The sequence below is a fragment of the Anser cygnoides genome, chromosome 4, assembly GCF_040182565.1.
Source record: "Anser cygnoides isolate HZ-2024a breed goose chromosome 4, Taihu_goose_T2T_genome, whole genome shotgun sequence".
NCBI classification, from domain to species: Eukaryota; Metazoa; Chordata; class Aves; order Anseriformes; family Anatidae; genus Anser; species Anser cygnoides.
This window is the reverse complement of record NC_089876.1, coordinates 16902794-16913583: the sequence shown is the minus strand read 5'-3', so window position 1 is coordinate 16913583 and position 10790 is coordinate 16902794.

Here is a 10790-nt window from a genome sequence, read left to right as displayed (position 1 = left end):
AGGAAGGACACTGTGAAAATATGTTTCCTTTGCTCATTTTCATGCCAGATGGACCTATATATATATATATATTTTTTGTAGTAAATTCCCTGATCTTATATTTCTGCATATTAAATACGTTGAGTAGAAGCCTTGTCCATTTTGTTCAGTTACTGACCCAGCCTTTCGTCATGAGTTCTACTTGCATTATTTATTATAATTAATTGTTACACTTCATTGACTATTGAGAAATTTGATCCAAGGACATGCATAATCCTTGAAATTCATATATCTTGATATTACAAGGATCATAAACCTTAAATTAGGAAAGGATGGACTAATGCACATAAATTGCTCTCATGTACTTTAGGAAAAGCATTAATTGTCTATAGCAGGGTGATAGTGTATTTCTGATAACTTTCTATCTGCCACTGATGCCCTTGCTTTGGCATAAATTAAATAGAACTGTTTATTCCCGTAGTTGTTATAATTACAAACCAGCCCATGCAAGAAATCATTTCAGCATATTTATTACTCGAAAATTATAGAACTTGCTCAAGAAGGCTTGGTGCAACAGTGAGTCTAATTAAGTTCCTGCTCTTAGACAGGAAATTCCTTTATTTAGCCATCCCTTACCAGGGTCATTTGAGAAATATTAAATGGTCAGTTCTGCTTTACTGTTCTATTGCTGCACCCCCTTTATAAAACCTTCTTAATTTCAGTATAAAATACAGAAGTGCAGTAGTCTTGAGTTCTCAGTTTTTCCATTTATTATTTGCAGACATAGCTAAGCAATGCTGCTTACAGCATGCAATAAACACAACAGGAGAGACAATGCTGCTGAGACTATTTAAAGCTATCTTATTTATGGTTGGGCTTCAGCTGAGCCTCCAGCTGCCTGTCAGCTTCCTTGAGGATTTGCAGCTGTACCTGCAGAAAATACAGATCTTAGGGATATAATAGTAAGAGATCATAGCTTTAAAGACAGGTTATTTCTGTTACCTCACTTTTAAACTTCTCTGTGCAAAATGGGAATGTTAACTTAGCTTTTCAGGCAGGATCTTTTTTTGGCTCCAGATTAAAAAAAAAAAAAAAAAAAGTATGAGTACAGAGTGTTACATTTTCACTGTTTTTCCTTTGGAAAACAAAATTGTCCCTAGACTTTGTCTCCCTTTCAACAGATGTGAGGAAAAAGCCCTAAGCAAATTTAATGATTACCTTAATTTTAATACTCCGCTAGAAGATAAAGTAGCCACAAGACACATAAGTTGATTACAAGCAATGTAATATGCCAGTGGAGTTCTCATTAGAATATTAACAAGGTATAATGACTTTTTAGAAATTTCTTTACTTCTGCTCAGAAAACATTTGAAAAAATCATTATAACTGCCCATTGGTAGCAAATTTACTAAGATCAATTTTCCTGTGAAAACCTTATTGATTACAAAACTTGCAAAGCTGTCTCCTCAGGAACTCTCCTCCACATTAAACTGGGATCTAAGCTAATCAGGACACTTCTTGAAAACACATGCCAGCTATATAGGTAGGGCTTGGATGTTAAAAAAGCTAATAGCCTCCAGAAAGTCTGTCCAGAAAGGACAAGACAGGTTATTCTGTGTTAACGGGTCACCTATAAATGCCTGCTGTGGTCCCCACGTGGTTTTTGTCTTATCATAGAATCACAGAACGGTTTGGGTTGGGAGGGACCTTAAAGATCATTTCGCCCCAATACCCCTGCCATGAGTAGGGACACCTTTCACTAGGTTGCCCAAAGCCATAAGTACTATCTCTGTTGAAATTATCCTAATTTGTCTCAACTGTCAGGGCTTGGGAATTTCACCAGGACCTGTATCAAATCCATCTGTGGACAGACTTGAGCAGCTTCCATTCCATGGGGCCACATTTAGTATAAGACAGCTCCAAGGCCTCTTAGCTAGCTCAAGAATCAGAAGCAGAGCAGCATCACTCCTGCAGATTTCTGTCAGATCTAATATGACTCAAGTCGTTTTTTCTTTGTCATGTTAATCCATGTTTGTAGTATTTGGTATGCACCTGACAAACATGGGTTTGTTCATTTGTTTGTTGTCAGTGCAGACAGGCGAAAAGAATAATCCCAGCCAAAATAAGTTTTTCCCTTATTTTTTTGGTATTTGTAGACTTCTTGAAAAACATTTGTCTGGATAAAAGGAAAGATATTTTTACCATACTGATCATTCATTTGCTATTCCATCTCTCTCACTTATATGCACATGCTACTCTGAGATACTCTTCTCTGACAGCAGAGATCAATAGACTCTTCTTATCTTAAAAACCATCAGGTAACACTTCAGTGATTAGGGGATTGATTCTGCTCTCTGTTGTGGTGCTGTCAATCTGGAATAAATGAATAGAAAACAATGAATTTATATTATTGTAAGGGAGATCACAATCAGGTCTCCTACTTAAGATGATTCCCTCTGCTTCCCAATCCTATAACAGGATAACGAAAGAGAGAGAGAGGAATGAAGAATAAAAATTTCTCCAAAAATTACTGTTTTTCTCATTTGTACACATTAATTTTAAATACTTAGTTTCTTTTACCAGAGATTGCATTTCATCAATATTGCATATGTTAGTACACTAGCAGAATATTTCTTTCCACAGCACAGAGTAAACAGCTTCAGCAGGGCATCTCACCTCTCTTTCTATCATGAAATATGTACATATATACACATATATGATGCGTGACATTTCTACACACATACAGACATGTCTACACATACATATATATAAGAACACATCACATACATGTAAGCATCTGTCATAGAAGACAATGAATATATAGCAAATATATTTGCTCTCCTCTTTTTTTTTTCCATCTTTTTTAATTATTTTCCCTCTTCTTCTTTAACAGTAAGACCTTGCACTGTAGCTCCATACAAAGTTTAAAAGATTTTTTGTACTTGAGACTTTGCTCCTTCATTATTTACAAGTATTTTCATATTTAAGAAAGTCCCTTTTCCTAGAAAACCAGATATGTTTGCATAAATAATTCTCTAAAAAGGGATTGCTGGAAAATATCCAATCATCTGATATTAAATGAGAAAGCTGTAGGCACAGATTTCTTCTTTTGGACATTTCAAAGAAAGACAGGGTCATGAGTCGGGAGGGAGGAGGCATGCTGTCTGGTTAGCTATGCACTGAAAAAATAGAAACTAGACCTCATATTATCAGGCAGGTCATCCCTTTAGCCCCTTCAGAGTCTTTTTTGTATCCAACCATATCTTCATTTTTACTTATAGCTTTATTTATAGCACTTATTCATCACTACTAATTCCAAAGTCCTCAGGCTTCCACAAGTTCCACCATGTTGCATGGAAGTATCTGTTTTTTACCTCATGGATACGAGTATTGACTTTGCCACTGTATTAAAATTTGCTCTTCAAACACTTGGCTCTAGACCCATGCAAGAAAAATGATAAATTGTGCATCATTTTGCTTTGTGTTTTGCTGCTCAAATCTAGCATCTCTGCCTCCTTGATCCCAACATCCAATATGAATGCTAGGGTACAATGCAATGCAGAAAGGACATCTGCTTTTTTTTTGCCTTTTTTTTTCCCTACTCTGTTTCAGTACATATGCCCAAAAGTCAATGAATAGAACATGTGAGATTTTAGGATGTTTCCATGGGGCAGCCATCTGTTTTATGTTTTATTCTTTCCAGAATACAGTATTATGTGCATTGGTTCAGATTTATAACATTTTATGTAACTGTGACCCATCATGATGAATATCACAGATGATGATAGGCTCGTTAAGCACATCTCATTTTAGTCAAACTGCAAGTGGCATTTTGTTTATATGGTTCATTTCGCCAACAAATTAGATTTCAAATTGATTGCTTTCTAAAATGACTTTGTTCATCAATTTCTAGACTAGGCAATTACAAAGACTATACTAGTAATTAATAAGCCTCTGTATCAACAATGTTTTTAAACTGCTTAGCAGTAGTATTGAAGTTTAAGGGAATTCAGAAGTTAATTTTCAGGGTTTATGAGGGCTGCCCAGAATCCTAATTTGTGAAATATTCAAATAAAAGCTCAGTGTTGCTTTTTTCAGTCATAAATGAGAACAAGATTAATGGGACCGAGATGTAAGTTTTTATTTGTCAGAGGCAAAGTGAATGACATTGGTCAAAAACCTAGGATTTGTTTACATATCAAAATCTTCAGTTTTTCCCATTATCTTCACAAAGCTAAAGTTTCACCTGATATATCTCAAGATCTCAAAAATATATTCACAGGGAGTATCCTTGTGTAGGACTAGCTTCTACTCCTTCCTCTATGCTGACCAATATCACTTTCTCAGTTGTGGGACCAAGCAGACTGTGGAATGTTTCTAGGCCAGGTATTCCACTGCAAGAGACATGTCAGTTCTGAAAGAATTATATGGGGTTTCTGCCCAAATGCCCAGATGATTTTTAAATTAAAATTTTGAAGGGCTATTAACCCAGGACATAAAGCAGAGCCTTTGAGATTTGGGATAAAATTAAGAAGGGAAATGCAAAGCATCGATTTTCTCACCATTTAACAGAAGAGCAGATATTAACCATCAGTGTTTGCTAAATATGAATGTAAACAGTTCATGTCTTTGCAAGCTCGGAATATAGGGCTGTAGCAGCAAACTATTAAGATGGCTCACAGTGTGCATCCTTGAATATCTGAAGTACCAGAGGATGGAGAACAGCCAGCACCTGAAGAAAATTAAAATTAAAAAAAAAAAAAAAAAAACAACCTGCGAGAATTGCAAAGACCTGAGGTGAGCACTGAGGTGAGTAAACCTGCAATAACTCTAGCCTAACACACCCTAAAAGAAAGTAGTAAAAATAAAGAAGCCATCAGAAAATGGAAGCCTCAAAGGTCCAGAAACTGCAAAACGTGAAGACAACTGAAATATACAGCTTTGTAACTCTGATACTGTCAGAGGGGTTTAAACTTGTACATCAAAGACTATGTTCTCAGCAGCACTCAAAATCCGTTAAAACTGGAAGATTTATTACAAACAAATACTATTAATCTTAGCATATTGTACCCCATTTTCTCTCTAGATCATAATTTTCTATTGCATTCAACAAAAATGGAAGAGCACACACGTTGGAAGTATCTGCTGATTTTTCCAGCTTCTGCTAAACTTTGGAGTTTAACCCATTTTAAGATATCCAGGCGACTAAAGATCTTTTTATAGCTGCTATTCCAGAAAAAGAAATGTTATTTCTCTCACCATTTTTCTGACCTTTATAGCCCTCAGTTTTCATTGAAAATGTCAGTCACAATAAGCATTAATATAACTACCTGAAATACCTGCTTCACATTCAATTTTTGCTTTTTTTCCAGGAAGCATGTTTTGAATCCTTCCTAAATAATTAATTAGAAGTTAATCCATGGATGTCTCATCTACCAATACCCTTAAATTTTGTTCAAGGCTTGACATTCAGGTAGATTTGCACTTGACACTATATATTATCTTTACACTAATAGTCTACAATAAACTACATCATTGTCAGCTGTAGATACGATCTTCAATGTTTTTTGTATGAAACACTGCAGAGCAACAAGAGAAATCAAGATTAGTTTTTAACATCATGCAAAAATTATTATGCAGTTTCTTCAACCTTAACTTAAAAGGACAATTTCTGCTTAAAAACAAAATATATTTTCCTCATCTGTAGTGACATTTAAGGTTTATACCAACTAAAACCATGACTATTACAGCAAGTACTACAAAAATTATATACCACTTGGCCTTAATCATTTGGGTCATGTGGAAGACATAAACCAGATTATGAAAGAAAATGAGTTCAGTTTTCACTTAGATGAGAATGTATTTCCTACATCAGAAAAGTTTATTTTACATGCTGTATTAGCTGTTTAAATAGACTCAGTGCATATATCGTAATGAATCCACATATAATACACTGAGGAATTAAAGGCTCAGAGTACTGGAATTAAAGGTTCCATTACTTTTCAGGTAATTTATTTTGCATCACTGTATTATAAGATTGAGGACAGATGCTTTGGCCCTTTGCCTCAACTCTGCAGACAGTTCACCTTATTTATGTGAGTACTTCCTATAAATCCAACAAGTCCCAAAGGTATAGTTAAACATGCACATAATATTGCCGGATCAGGGCCCTCATCTTGATTTGCTGTGCTCACTGGATGCAATTTTTTCCTGTCGTTGCCAGACTCCTTGTTTGTTAATCATCTTTCCAGATGATTACTCCAGTCTTCCAAGTCCATCTCTGTGTGGGGCCACATACACACCTAGCAGGTAACTCCTATCTACTTCTGCCTTATTCCATAAGCCTGTTTCAATGTGTCCCATACAATTTTCCGTGTGGAACTCACTTTTCCTGAAACCCCCAAATTATTTCCTCCTGACCTCACCTTGTCTGATTGTTCCTCGTCCCATAAAATAATAATAATAATAATAATAATAATAATAATAATAATAATAATACATTTATCAATATTTTCTTTGAAAAGCAAGGTTTCTATAACTTCATTAACAATGACTTCAGTGAAGTTCAGACAGTGTTTATCTTCTTATTTTATCAAGACTTTTCACAGTCCTTTTAATGATCCTGAAAGCTTGTTACATTGGCCTGTTTGAGGGACCTGAGGAGTCAGAGAGGGGAGGGAGGGGAGTAAAAAGTAAAAAAGAAAAAAAAAGAAAAAGTAAAAAAGTTGCATAAAACTTCTAATAAAATTCCCTTCTACATTCAGTTCTTCCTTTCTTTTAGCTGTCATTTCCATACTTGGTAACAGTTTCTAGACACATCTGAGGACAATAGTACTGCGAACAACAAGGAGTTGCATTGTATGTTTTCTCTCTGTGCACTATAAGCATCTCATACATTATTTAATTGTTACAAACAATCAAAAAAGTCAATGTATTTTTCTTAAAGTTAAGAAACTGATTTTGATTTTTTTATTTTTATTTTTATTTTACCTTGGTTGATGGTTCCATAGTGTCTGCAGAGTAGTGTGCTTGGCAGGAAGAAACTTTCACAGATTTCATTTTTATTGCACCACATTATCATCAAAGTCACATACTTTTCACTTAGTAAATGCACAACAAAGAACTAAATTTGTTTTAACCTTGGAAATGTCTGTAGCATTTCTGGCTAAGTAAGTCAGCCACTGTCTGCCGTCCTTTGATGCAATATTAAACTGACGCTATGAATATTTAGAGGCATTTAATTTTCTAAATAGCTCTGCTCACAAAAATAACGCAATAGTCCCTGTATCCTAGTTGCATTCAAATAGAATGATTTCCTCTTTTTAGCTACTGAATTCCAACCAACTATGTGGTTGCCCATGGCTATATTTCGCCCAAGATTAATGCATTTCAGCTTTAAACTGTAGATTTACTGTTATATCAAGTCACATATATACTTAAGTTTTACTCAGATAAAATTGTTGAATAAGTTACATGCATGCAGGTAAATCACCAGCACCTATTATCCAATCTGATTGGACCCCCAGTAATGGTGCAGGCATGGAAAGTAGATAATGTTGGTCAATAGGATTTTTAAAGACTAAATTTCTGGCCATTCATGTGCTCTTTTAGAGAGCAAAATCAGAAACAAATGAAATTCACAGAGAGCCACATAACATTCCTGGTTTAAAGGTAACCATGCTGGAAGACACAGGAGACTTGTTAATTTTTTATTTATTTTTTTTCCCTGGTTTGTTATTTTTCCTTCTTATTCTGTCCTATTAAACTGTCTTTATCTCAGCCCATGAGTTTTACCTTTTTGCTGATTCTTTCCCCCATCCCAGTGTGGGTAAGGGGAGTGTGCGAATGGCTGTGTGGGGCTTAGCTGCCGGCCAGGTTAAACAACAACAATCACGAATAGAAAACTGTAGATCCTATTAATCAGATTAAATGTATCTTGAAATTAGATTAGTATGAAATCCTTTACAATTACAATGATATATCAAGGTCTTCCCCAGATATAGCAAGAGAACTTACAGCTGAGTTTACAGATGCTTTAAAGATATGTCTGCCTGTAGTCTAGACAACATGAGAGATACTCAATCTGAAAAGCAGGCACCAACTCTAGGAAAGTAGGTTTTGGTAGGTACATAGTTTATATGAGCTGGAACACTTCAGTTATGAGAACAAAGGCATCAGCATCTTGACGGAAACAAAGCCGATAATTTGCAGAAGTAAACATCCCAGTAGCCTTTTCTGTCATACAACTCTAATATTTCATGAAAGAAGAAACCAGCATTCTTAATCTGTTCTTCCCCTGTGAATACTAAATATGAGGGCTAGAATTTACTGACTGCAACCATTCCACAGGGCAACTGTGCTTTGCAATGCACTCAGCAGTCTTACTTCTGATTGATCCAGTCTAGGGAACATACTGAAGCACGCTGTAGGTTTCTCTTCGGCTGTGCACCCAACTTTTATTTTCCATTTGAATTTTGAACATGGCCAAAATGCAGAAAGTACTTGCTCCACAGTCTAGATAGAGCCAACATCAGCACTTTCTAATAACAAATATAATTATTTCCTCTCACACTTGCAAAGTTTTGCAAAAACTCCCAAGAATATATAGCAGAAGATCTCTGGCAGCAACAAGCTTTGCTCTTGTAAACTTGTATTAATAAGTATCCTGGAAGTTGATGTTAATCAAATTCAAAACAGACTCATTGGGTTTTTTGAATGTCCCCACAGTATTTATCGTTTGTAATGGCTTATATAGGAAAGTGATGACCTCTTTCCCACTTGAAAACCTTTCCACAAGACTAAATGTCTTTCCAAACGATAAGCAATCTCACAGAGACAGCTTGGATTTGATGATCACTGGGAGAGTTTTTATCATCTGAGTGATGCCAGACTGAGGCAGGGTTATTGCACAAGTCTTTGTGGTATTGACTGACTACACAGGCAGCCCACATGCCTAACTTTTAAGTAGATGCCTAACTTTAACATGTGGAAAATGAATTCAACCCTTACATTACTGTTAAATCTCTAATTATCAGTGTGGAAAAATAAATAGAATTAGTGAGAATACTTTATTCCTTTTCTGAAGAGGTATACTGAGGATCCACATTTGTCTTTTATTGTGCGCTAATCTGAAACTGCTTATGCCTCTTCTACATTTAAGAAGCTGGCATTTGAAAAACATACTTTCCTCTTGTATTTTTTCTATAATTTTAACTAGCTCTGATATGCAAAATATTTTAAATATAAATTGTTTAAATCTTTATCAGAATAGGAAAGAAAAAGTCTAATTCAAGACCGATTGAATTTAATATTCACTACAGATTATGTTTAGAAAGGTTCAGGTGTTTTGAACACACAAGGTTCTGAATTCATGAGATTATCTGAACTCCATTTTTATTTTTGATGTTTTGGCTTGACAAAGAATTGTTTGCAATACTTTTTGTTTTTAAAATATAAAAAATTAATTCAGTCTGTGTTTTGAAGTATGGGGCTTGTAATGAGGAGAGGAGAGGAAAGGAGAGGAGGGGAGGGGAGGGGAGGGGAGGGGAGGGGAGGGGAGGGGAGGGGAGGGGAGGGGAGGGGAGGGGAATAGAAAATTAAGGTTGGAAAAGACCTTCAAGATCATCTGGTTCAACCATCACCCTACTACAATTCTGACGTGTTATAAAGTGATTTCTGCATGGTATAAACATGGTTATTACAGGAATCTTCATCTAGAACCTTCATCTCAAGACAGTCTCAAGCAAGAACAGAAAACAGTTTTCTAAAACCGTTAACATTAAAAGAGGAATATGACCCATCTAGAAAGAGATACAGAGTGAAGTAAACATAGATGTAGCTGGATAGCTCTAAACGAACAGAATAGCATAACGGGAGCTCTTATTCCTCTTCATAAGCTCAGTGTAATTCATGAGTGGTATAAAAAACTCAGCTACATTAGAAGACACTTGATTTCGCAGCACTGATTTCTATAATGATAGAGCCTGACCAGTTTCAAACAGGTTTCTGAGTTTTTTGGGTATATTTCTTTCCATAAGACCACTGTGTTACAACTGTGTTATACAACCTATTCCCACACTATTTATTGCCAGACTCCACAAAAATTATAAAAAGTGCTTTTCCAACAGAAGAAAATTCTGCCTTTTGGTTGACACATAGTAACATTAGCAAAAGCAGATTTGAAAGTGAAAATCTAAACGGATAAATGGTAGAAAGTAAAATTGCCATGTTAAAAATTTACTACAGTGCTATACTGTTTCTTCTCTGCCTGACAGCAAAAGGCCATGAGCTGTGGGGTGGACAATGAGCTCTGTGCTCATGCAAGACTGTTTTTTACTAAATCACAAATTAGCCTATAGAGTTTTCTTTCCTAAAGAAGCCTTTATCTGAACATTTCCCAGGTCCAACCTACAGTAATATATTTAATCTAACTTATTCACGGTTCGTGAGAAGTGCAAAATCTGAATCATTGCTCCTTCTAGTTTTCTCCACAATTATATGAAGCTTGTTTTTGCTATCTCACACACCATTGTAAATCAGATATAAATTTCCTGAAGTAGACGGAATTCACTGTAACAAACTGGTATAAGTGAAGAATCAGGTTCTTTATACTTTAATTCATTGTTCCTGTTTTCCTTCCTTTACTGCCCCCCATCATTATTCTAGCACAGAGGTAACGAAGGTCAGTATATTTTGCTTTCAGCCTTGATCACGGTTACATCTTCGCTATATTTATAGTGAATTAGACAGATCAAAGAACTCTAAATTAGCTGCAGAAACAGCTAAAGCTTGCTTAAACAACAGCTGAGAAA